The 9,232-nt window shown below is 39.0% G+C and overlaps 2 pseudogenes; both read left to right on the top strand.

The window, feature by feature from the left end:
- Window positions 1-2,103: 2,103 nt before the first annotated feature.
- On the top strand, window positions 2,104-3,533 carry LOC149243579 (DNA mismatch repair protein MSH5 pseudogene; annotated as a pseudogene).
- A 145-nt stretch (window positions 3,534-3,678) lies between these two features.
- Window positions 3,679-9,232, top strand: part of LOC149243578 (DNA mismatch repair protein MSH5-like) — a 56,723-nt pseudogene continuing 51,169 nt past the window's right edge.

Raw genomic sequence — 9,232 nt, 5'->3', positions numbered from 1 at the left:
GAAGCTTGGGTATCATCAAGGGTTGCCAAGAAGGGAAGAAGTAATGACAAACCTGAAGTTGATACAAGCAGGATTGAAGGCTTAGTACATTTAGTTGAGAAGACAAATAAGGATGAAGACATGGAAGCAGTTGATTCTGTAGAGGATCTAGATGCAGTTGAAGCTTTGAAAAATCCATTTAGAGGGAGCCAAAAGGTAAATAAAGGTATGGGAAAGATGTTAAATCCTACAAAAGAGACAACACCTATATTTGAAGGTGAATTCTAAGATCAAGATATCAAGGAAAAATTTGGAGGAATTTTCCCTGTTGAAGAAAAGTATAGGACACATGAATTAGTTTCAACTTTTTTAGACCAAAATCCTTCTACTCAATTATCTAACAGAACAATTATAGTTTATGATCGAGGGAAGGGAAGATATATACTTAAAATGTGAGGTTGCAGTCTCTCTGAGAATTGCTCACTATGAAGGTGGCCCATTCGATAGATGTTTTGGAGGCAAAGAAGCTAAAGTCCCATAATCCACAAGAAGTGGATCATTATACACAGATACTACAAATTTTCCCATTCCTGCAAGTTAAGTGGCTCATGGTTTTTTAACAAATGCAAGAAGTAAAATGATATGGTAGTATATGATATCAAAATAATGGAATAAACTCTGAAACCAACATACTGGAACCCATTCCTAAGCAATCAAAAAGGCCTGACAGTCTAACAAATTGCAATGGTTTATTGGAAATGAGCATTGTGAAAATGAGTGATGGCTATGTGAAACTTTGGAATATTAATCAGGAAGAAAGTGTTCTTCAATTTCCACCAGGCTCTGCATTGGTTACTTGCATCTAGATCTATAGATTATAAAATATATTGTGACAATCTTTGAAAGATAAAAACACCATGGTACATTTTGGCACATCACAGGAAAACTGTGGATAATATCAAGTCTCTTGATTCAACCAACCTTGCCTCAACTTGAATTGATGGTACACTCAAGCCTTGGAACCTGGAAATAAGTACAAAAAGCATACATTGAAACCTATTCTGACATATTCTGGGCATAAAATGAAAAGAACCTCATGGGGCTTTCTGTTGCTGATAGGTATATTTCTACTGGTTCAAAGTCAAATAAGGTGTTTTTCTATTATGAATATTTTCTAATACCAGTGGCATCTTACAGGTTTAATTATGTATACCTAATGAATGGTCAAGAGGTATATGATGCCAATGGGTAGTTGGTTTCCTTTGTGTGCTAAAGAGGGCATACCCAAACTTTGGTTGCATCACCACTATTAACATTTGGAGGCCTCTATTACACTTCATTTGTAAACCAGATTAGATGTAAGGTGAAAATAAGACTTCTTGCAGCTCACGCAGTTGTCAAGGCATATGCATAATGTTGCATGAAGAGCATGTCTGACATTACAGAATATCAGGGGTTCTACATATGTGTGTGTTCTCAAAGGAATACAAGCTATTTCTAGATGGAACTCAATCAATAGCCATTGGATCAGTTGTGCTACCATATCTACATGAGGTCAGACTAATTATTCTTCAATCTAGTGTTTTGGATGCAACTCCAATGAAGTTTGGGAATGGAAACCCTTACACCCAAAATACCAAAGAAATGAATTCATTGGATGCTAACACGTCTGGTTGGATCATGGTTCAATTAGGAATACCAGAATTTAGTTTTCTTTGGGGCCTTGCAATACTGATTTTTTGTGAGCAATACCATGCAAAATCATTACCATCATCTAGCTCCTACATCTACATTATAAATGGAAAACTAGCTCAAGACATCCATACAAATGTAGACTCCACGTTTGTCTCAAAACAAGACTTTTATGGAAAGGAGATGCTTTGCTGCAAATTTTGTCTAGAGCTCTTGCAGATGCTTATATGGGTAGTCACTTTATCCTTATCAATCTTGGAACAAGTTCTCAAGTTTTATCTGAATGATCGCATAAACAATGAAATCCTTTTATTTATTGCACTTGAACTTTGTATGTACTGCAACATTTTTGGAAATGATAACTCTAATATTCCTAATCATGGTGATCTAATAACTACCTTTTAAAGAATTGTTGTAAGACTTAAGTATTGGATGGCTCACAAGTTTTTACTTTCAAAGGTCCCAAACAATAGGTTGAATCATGCTAACCTTTTGAACAAGTGTTTGGAATTTTTAAATGAACAAGAGCATTTGGTGGTTTGTGCATGTGCTCATGAACAACTCAATTCCACGATGAACACTGAAAGTGATGTGCAAGTTAGTGTTGATGGGGACCTTCTTGCTATGCTACAACAAAAGATGTTTGTCAACACTATTGAAATGAAGGAATATGACACCGCACCAATAAAATTTGACAGGGTTTTAGAGATCTCATTAAATAAATTTCTGATAATTGATGTTATAGGTTATGATGCCTTAAAAAATTTTCAAGTTGATAAGCATCCAAGAAGCATGGGCATTGGCAAAGCCAAGGAAGGATTTTTGTTATTTGGCATGTTTAACAAGTGTTTCATTATCATGGGTTGATGTCTTTTAAGGACTTGATTCTTAAGGCCTATATTAGATCTCAACATTTTGAATGGTTGTTTCAACACTATACCACTGCTCCATCATTGTGACGAAATGATGTCATCCCCACACAACACTTTGAAATCTGTGAAAGATATTCCACATCTACTCAAGATTTCGGTGTCTAAGTTATCTATCAACATTGGATGATTGGACAACAATGTCAAAGAGTATGAGTTCCATTTTACATACAAGGAAAAAATTTTAAATTGGGATTTCAGAAAGACAACATGAGCATGCAGGGATGTTCAATTTGAATATTGTAAGATAGGCTTTTACATGCATTACAATTGAGCTTGTCCATATCTATGAAGTTTGAATTGATAAATGGAGTCTTTGACTTTAATCAAAGCAATAGAAACAAATATAGAATGATGATTGCATCCCACATTTGTCTAGAGTTGGATGAATTGAAGGAAATATACGAGGGCTTGCTTGAGGAGATTTCAGCACTTGAGCTAAAATGCCTCCCATGCCAAGCTAATAATACCAAACACGGGTCCATTGTGTATATACCTCAAATTGGTTATCAATTGTGCCTTTCTAGACTAAAACTCGACGATAGTGAATTAGAAAATCTTAAAGACACAGAGTTTGCTTATGCAGGTGAAAAGGAACATCAGGAAGCGTACTTTTATCGTACTTCAAAGACAAAAGAGTTAGATCTTCTTCTAGGAGACATCTATCATAAAATGTTAGATATGGAAAGACCCATAGTAAGAGATTTGGAATTGTAGCTTTAGCCTTTCTCAATGCATTTTCATATGACATCAAAGTTCGTTGGGGAGCTGGACTGCATGCTCTCGTTGGCATTAGTTGCACATCAGTACATGTATGTAAGGCCAATGCTCACTGCAGAGGATGTACTTGAGATATTAAAAAAAAACACTCATTTTCTGTTGGGAATAATGCCTTCTCCCTCTCGGAAACCCCTGCAAGCATTGATAGCCTGACTATACAGAATGTTGATGGCACTATTGTCCCTGTGATCAAAAGGTCAATACATAAAAAAATTGGAGACTAAGGAATCTAATCTATCCTGGACTGGTTTCCTCTATGCACTAAAGAGGGTAGACCCAAACTTTGGTTGCATCACCAATGTTAACATCTGGAGGCCTCTATTACCCTTCATTTGTAAAACGGATTGGATGTAAGGTGAAAATCACACTTCTTGCAGCTCACACAGTTTTCAAGGCATATGCATATTGTTGCATGAAGAGCAGGCCTGACATTATAGAATATCAGGTATTTGTACCCTTTTTTTCAAATGACCCAACCCTCCTTGAACAATGTTGTATTGGGCTTCACCAAAATCATACACTTCTACATATGTGTGTTCTCTCAAAGGAGTACAAGTTATTTCTAGATGGCACTCAATCAATAGCCATTGGATTAGTGGTTCTACCATATCTACATGAAGTCAAACCAATTATTCTTCAATCTAGCACTTTGGATGCAGCCCCAACTTAGTTTGGGCATGGAAACCCTTACACCCAAAATACCAAAGAAATGAATTCACTAGATACCAACACGTCTAGTTGCATCATGGTTCAATTGGGAATACAAGATTTTAGTTTTCTTTGGGGCCTTGCAATACTGATTTTGTGTGACCAATACCATGAAAAATCATTACCATCCTCCAGCTCCTACATCTACATTATAAATGGAAAACTAGCTCAAGACATCCATACAAATGTAGACTCCAAGTTGCTCTCAAAACAAGACTTTTATGACAAAGAGATGCTTTCCTGAAAATTTTGTCTGGAGCTCTTGTAGATGCTTATATGGGCAGTCACTTTAGTCTTATCAATCTTGGAACAGGTTCTCAAGTTTTATCTAGATGATTGCATAAACAATGAAATCTTTTTATTTATTGCACCTGAATTTTTTCTGTACTACAACATTTTTGGAAATGATAACTCTGATATTCCTAATCATGGTGATCTAATAGCTACCTTTTCAATAATTTCCTGAAGCCTTGAGTATTGGTTGGCTCACAGGTTGTTACGTTCAAAGGTCCCAAACAATAGGTTGAAGCATGTTAAGCTTTTGAACAAGTGTTTGGAATTTTTGAATGAACAAGAGCATTTGGTGGTTTGTGAATGTGCTCATGAAAAACTCAATTCCATGATGAACAATGAAAGTGATGTGCAAGTTCGTGTTGTTGTGGACCTTCTTCCTATGCTACAACAAGAGATGCTTGTCAAGACTATTGAAATGAAGAAATATGACACCACACCAATAAAATTTGACAGGGTTTCATAGATATCATTAAACAAATTTATGAAAATTGATGTTATAGGTTATGGTGATGGTGGGCTCCAGTATTGCAGCAATAATGCTGCAACTCCTGGGACTCCCTTCTTTACTTTTATCAACCCGGTAGTTTGTAACAAACCTGGAAGCAACGGTGCTATATGCACAAGTACTAGCTCTTGCCGCAGGCTGTCACTTGATCAGCTGGCACAAGTCCGCTATGAGCTTAAGCCAACTTCTATGAGCTCTTAGAAGAAGATTTTAACTATGATGGACGAAAGCTAACTCTAAGGAGGCTAATCTATTTGCAGAAAGAAACTAAAAGCTGAAAGGAAATGCAAACCCTAGCAAACCCTAGTTTTACCGACTAACATTACTGGTGCAAGAAAAGAGATGAAAGCTACTGAAATGGATGCCATTGACTCTTGGAAAGGTAAAATGCATGTGTCTAAGCTACTTCTGAAATAAAATCTAAAAAAAACATCTTTTTGTATTTTTGAGTAATTTTGCATAATTATTATGCATGTGCTTTAACTGTTTTTTACTGTGCAGAGATTGATTGGCGAAAGGAAATGGAGTGGGCACTTGCAAGAGGTTGGGAAGGTGAGAAGAGGGCCTAAGGGGTTCCTAGCACCCTTCCAAAGAGTTTCACAGCGATCAGATCTTGAGAAACTGCCCACGTGATCTTCTATAGGAAGTTTGCAAGGGTTCTACGGGATGTTCTACAGGAAGAGCCGAGAGAGGATTTTTGAGGGTTGATGGAGGAAAACCGGTGGGAAAGTGGAAATGGAGGTTGGATGAGGCTGTGAAGAGGTCTAGGACCTGATAATTGAGGCTACAGAGTGATGAAGACGGTTGGATTTGTTCAAGGATGGAGGGACCAATGTTGCACAAAAATGAAGAAATGAGGTCAAACTGGCAGAGTGTGGTGAATGAAGGGAAGGAATCCGGAATCTGGGGTTGGAGCAGGTGGTGTGAGGAAAGAAGGAGTGGCAAGGATGGATTACAGGTGATCTGCACACTATTTCTCCAAACTAATCAAAGAAAGACTAAAACCATCAAAGATCTATCTACTTTAACCTATTCTGACCTAACAACCAAAAATCATGGTGGACAGAAGTTTATTGGCAGAAATTCATGTAAGACAACTATGAAAACTGAGCAAGAATAGATCTAAGCATGTCATCACAACTGGTATCAACTTCCCTAACTAAAAATCTAACACTTGCGATTGCATGGAAAGGCAAAACAGTGTTTTTGTGGCAGCAAGTATGCCTTGGTCTCAGCTCATGGTCCCAAGGAGGGAGAGATGAAATCAAGGATTGCTTGGTGGCCTTTTTGGAGGTCTTTTAGTTTACCAAACTATCAAAACAACCTGAAGCATGAAAAGTTTTTTCAATCATCAAAAGCAACCTAAATAACAAAGCAATATGTTAATCTAAGTAGCAGAAATTATTCTAGGAATGCAACAAAAACATATAAAAGTACACAAAAGGAGGTACTGGCACTTGGGTTGGGCCCAACCCCAAGAGCTACAGCCTCCTAAAAGAAGCTCAGAGCTGATGCAAAGTGAAATTGATCTCCATTACTCAAAAAATAACCATGTCACAAAAATGTTTATAACAAAATCTCGAAAATGAGCTGAAAGGCAGAGTAGCACTAAAGTGCGAAAATACAACTGTTCAAGAGCTAAACTATGAAGGTTGGAAGCCTTCCTACTTATCACCATGAGGACCTCCAACAACCCTCCTTAACTCAAGGGGTTTGGCTGCTCAAAACTGCAAGTAATCAGCCACTTCACAAAAGCTGCTCGGCTGCCCTTGGGGATCATCTTCGGTGGGCTGCTAAACTCCGAGCTGATGGTGGAGAACTCAAGGAAGGGGCCATTTAGTGTAGGAGACACCATTCCTACAAACTCTCAACCTTGTTCCCTCATATCTGGCTGTAAACTGGCTCATAAATGCTTGACCTTGGTCCAAAAGATGTCCAAAAATCTGCAATAAGCATGGATTAGACTTCATGGTCAAGTGACTATTCACATTCATTCAATTAACATAAATATACTCAAAATCATGCATAAACTATGAAGAATGGTGGATTAATGGAAAACAATAGGAAAAAATGAGCCCAATAAGTTACCCATTTTGGGGCTCATCATCACCCCCATGCTAAATGGGTTGCTCATCCTCTGAGCAACTAATCCAGCTCATCATCTTTGATTGCTTTGACTGCCACTCTCACATACTAGGCTTCCGAGGTGATGTCTTCTTCTTGGTCATGGAACCCTAATTTCTCTCTACTTCCTCCCACTGCTTATGCTCCTCTTCTTCTTTGACTCCTTCCAGTAGTCCTAAAAGTAAGGGAGGACTGAGCTTTAGGCCGATATAGTTGGCCTGCAGATTTTGCATTGACTGTTTATAGAGTGGTACTCTTGCCAAGGCCTCCCTCTTCCTTGTTGAGGTGTGGTATTCTCTTATTTTCAGACTGTCGGACAGTGTGTTCCATCTCCTTGTGCAAGCATGAATGCAGTTATACCCCAACAGTCTTTCCATGTCCTCAAAGTGAGCAATGGCATGAGCTTGTTTCTCAATGTAATTTAGGAGAACCTGAGGGTTTTTGGCCATGTGCTACTAGGCATATATTAAGGCTAAGGGATCCTCTGGTTTTGCTCTGATCATGAGTGGCTCATGTAGCTCCCTGTTCATAATATTTCAAATCTCTGCTGCCCCCTTTTCCTCGTGGTTTAACCAAGAGGCCACGGCCATAAGTTGCACATCTCCCAATGCAGCATTGGGGTCCCACAGATTCATGTTTGGAAGGGCCAAGTTGTGTAAATAGAATTCTGATAACTTGGCCTTATCTTCTGCTAAGCTGCTATCACACAATGCCATGAATTGATGGTAATTCTGAAATGGAATGGTGCCCCTTTGGGCCAAGGTGTTAATTTGGAATTGCAGCCATTGATCTTTAAGATATAAGGCATATGACTTAGCAAGTTGCCTACATTGTAAGGCTTCTACTGCCCTCCATTGTAAGGCTTCTTCTCCTCCATGTGGCCTATGTCCTCAATTCCCTTAGATTTGGCAATTTTCATCCATGTGTGTGTTCTGATCCTCTCTTGCTCTAATGCAAGGAAGAGTGGCACAGCAAATTTCTGTGGGATGATTTTCCCACCCTCTAACAGGTTGTAGTATGAGCCCACGCTAGGCTAAGGGCTTGGTTCCAGTATCTCCTCAGTCTTTCCCTCTCCCTATGATGATTTGGCTGTCTTTTCCTCCAATTTCTCTGTCTCTTTTACCTTAGCCAGAGTTTCCTGTAGAGACGTCTCAACTTCCTATAGAGTTGTCTTTGAGTCCATCATCCTAATTCTCTCTCTCTAGGTGGAGGTTTTTTGGCTTCCTCATTCATAGGTGATAGACATCTTTGAAGGAGACTCTTCTTTGGTTTAGTTGTTGTGTCCTGAATGACAATTGGCGCTTTTGATTGTGGCTGGGGTCTGCCCACTTTTATCCGTGTGCTCCTCCTTGCTTTAAAGTACATGGAGGTTTGCCTCTTTCTTTCCCTTTTTGTTTTGGAGGTGTGCTTAAGGTAGCAAGCATAGCTGCTGCCTCCCTTGCCAATATATCAGGTGATTTCTCCTCTTGCTGTTCTTTTTCCCTACTTCCTATAGAAATCCCTGTGTCAACTATTTCTGTTTCTATTGCTGAGATTTCAGGGTGTGTCTTTTCCTTTTGTTTATGTGTGCCTGCTTAATTGGTTGTGGCAACATTCATTTGGGATTTTTTAGCCTTCTCTGTTCTACTCTGCATCCTCTTTTCTCATGGTGTTTTTGCTGTTGTTTCTTCCCCTGTTTTAGGCTTAGAAATCTAGCCCATTTCCCCTTTTCCTTTTTGTTCTTTTTGTGCTTGAATGTCCTATGTTCCTTCACCATTGGTTTTTTCACCTTCTTCAGTGTGTACTCCCCCCTCACTGCTGGATGAGGTGATGTCTTCGGCCAAAATTCTGATATTGTCATCCTTGGACATGTTTCGGAAGGTCTCCTAAGGTATGGGGACAGTGTAGGTGTGAAAAGAATCTTCCACCAATAGTTTGATGAGCCCATGATGGGCCATTTGATCTGGGATCCCTTCATTTAATTTTGTACCACATTCAATTAGTGATTAAAGAATAAAATAGGGAATGCTCAGTTTGTTGGCTGGAGGCAAATCAATCCCATGCCTTAGTTCACACAGCAACCTGAAATGATATCCATAGACGATGTTGAACCTTCCTTCACATGTGATGTACTTCATAATTTGGAACTGACTTCACTCTAGAGAGGAGGCAAGCTGGTTCTTCTAACCCCGTTTTTGTCTTCTACAGGATGATCTGTGGGCAGAAAGAATGACTTCTTGGC

The sequence above is a fragment of the Pinus tabuliformis genome, chromosome 8, assembly GCF_031772625.1.
Source record: "Pinus tabuliformis cultivar Carrire ecotype Pingquan chromosome 8, CPIR1, whole genome shotgun sequence".
Classification (NCBI taxonomy): Eukaryota; Viridiplantae; Streptophyta; class Pinopsida; order Pinales; family Pinaceae; genus Pinus; species Pinus tabuliformis.
This window is presented reverse-complemented; position numbering and strand designations above follow the sequence as displayed.